The sequence below is a fragment of the Corylus avellana genome, chromosome ca1 (assembly GCF_901000735.1).
Source record: "Corylus avellana chromosome ca1, CavTom2PMs-1.0".
Classification (NCBI taxonomy): domain Eukaryota; kingdom Viridiplantae; phylum Streptophyta; class Magnoliopsida; order Fagales; family Betulaceae; genus Corylus; species Corylus avellana.
In genome coordinates this window covers 34,242,923-34,245,046 of record NC_081541.1, presented here as the reverse complement: position 1 = coordinate 34,245,046, position 2,124 = coordinate 34,242,923, and positions in this window count along the sequence as shown.

Sequence of the window (2,124 nt, the reverse complement as noted above, 5' to 3'; positions counted from 1 at the left end):
TGGCCTCCAACTCCGAGCTCTCCAACGGCGTCATCGCCGACGCCGTTCAAGATTCCTAGCTCGATCGCTTTTACCGAGGTCGCCAACACGGTCGCCGATGCCGCCGGAGAAGTCATTCGGAAGTACTTCTGGAAGAAGTTCGATATTGTCGACAAGGAGGATCTGAGTAAGCCCCTATGACTATGCCCTTCATATATCTCAGAGTGGTAGATGGGTTTGATTTTCGATTGGACTTTAGGAACCATACTACCAGGTGCTGCAAATGACAAAATCGAGGAAAAGAAAGGGTTTTTTTTTTTAAGATATCAAGAAATGGCGTCGACCAATCCAAATGGTAGGTGGGTTGGGTTCAATGTTCTTGAAAAATTGTTAAGAATTTAGAAATAAGGAGAAAATTCACTTTACTCCTTGAAGTTTAAGGGGTTTTTTAATTTGAACTCTAAAGTTTAAAAATTGATAATGTATCCCCCAATATTTCAAAATTTTTCAATTTAAACCTTCCGTTACAATTTTCGTTAAATTGGACGAAATTTTTTTTTTAAAAGCCTAAGGGTAATTATGTAATTTTAGAGATTAACGTCCAATTTAACGGAAATTATTAACGGAAGGTTTAAATTGAAAATTTTTGAAACATTGGAGGGATATATTGCCACTTTTTAAACTTTGGGGTTCAAATTAAAATATCCCTAAAACTTCATGAGGGTAAAATTGATTTTTCCCTAGAAATAATTATAATAAAAAACTTAAATTTCTGTAGCTTATGCTGTTCTGATGGTAAAAATTTTGAATAACTAATAGGAGACGTAAACATGATTTATTATGCATTGATTAAGCTAAATTAATAGCTCACATCAAGTGTAGTGGCAATATGTACCAGCAAGTGTTAGATAAGGATGATTAGGGTAAGTTGCTGATAAGAAATATGAGGTTTAATGTGGTTCAACTAATCCTCTTTGTGATCAGCAGTTCAATTATCCTGTAAACCCTTATTGGGTTTCCGAGAATACAGAGGAAAGTGAAATATGATAAAATCAAATTTTTAAATTTTCATGCTTTATGCCATTTATTTCCTGAAACTGTGGTACTCGCATTCTACTAGGCTTAGTTTTTTTTTTTGATAAGTAATAAAAAGCTCAAGGCGGTCCCAAGTACAGGAAGGCCATAATTTTAGTAGGCTTAGTTGAAGAGAGACTATTGCTTAGTTTGGTCCCGGAAGGCCATAATTTTAAAGAATTGCAAATTGAAGTTCTCTTCGTTCTCTGCTTTTGTAAACACCCAGGCTAAGAATAATAGTGTGTGGCATATTTAGACTTAGTTGTCACATTAGGTCTTGTCTTATTGTTCCAGTCATATTTACTTGATTCGCTTGCAGGTCCTGTAACAATTGCAGACCAATCAGCAGAGGAATCTATGGTTTCAATTATACTAGAGAATTTTCCTTCTCATGCAATGTAAGTTATGACCCTGGGCCCTTTCATTTACAGCTCTTCTGATGTTTCTCTCTCTCATTTTTTTTTTTTTTTTTTTTTTTTTTTTTTATATGTGAGATGCCGATTTTTTTTCCCTATATCTTACTGCTAAGTTATCAAAATATTTGAGATTGAAATTGCAGTTACGGAGAGGAGAGTGGGTGGAGGTGCAAAGAGAAGTTTGCGGGTTATGTTTGGGTTTTAGATCCAATAGATGGGACAAAGAGTTTCATTACTGGTATTTTTCTTTATATTTTTGAAATATTATCACCATTGAGGTTAAGCTTTTCCAAGTATACACAAATAATTCTAAACTTGTATTTTTCTCCAGGAAAACCCTTGTTTGGTACCCTCATTGCATTGCTATACAGGGGTAAACCTGTAAGAATTCCTCAGCTGCTTTCTTAGTTCATTATTTTGGAGTTGCATTATTTGGGTTTAATAGAAAAGGTCGGATTTTTTATTTTTATTTTTTACATTTGAAAGGTAAAATGCTATTTTTAGAAAATTTGAAGAAGTAAGGGAGGGAAAGGAAAGTAGTCCTTGTCACTTCAGTATATATTGCTGTCGGTTGACAAGGTTTTCTCCCTAATTAAGCATGCAGCAACATAAACATATAATCTCTGGGGCATGTGAGTTGTATTACCTGTCAAAT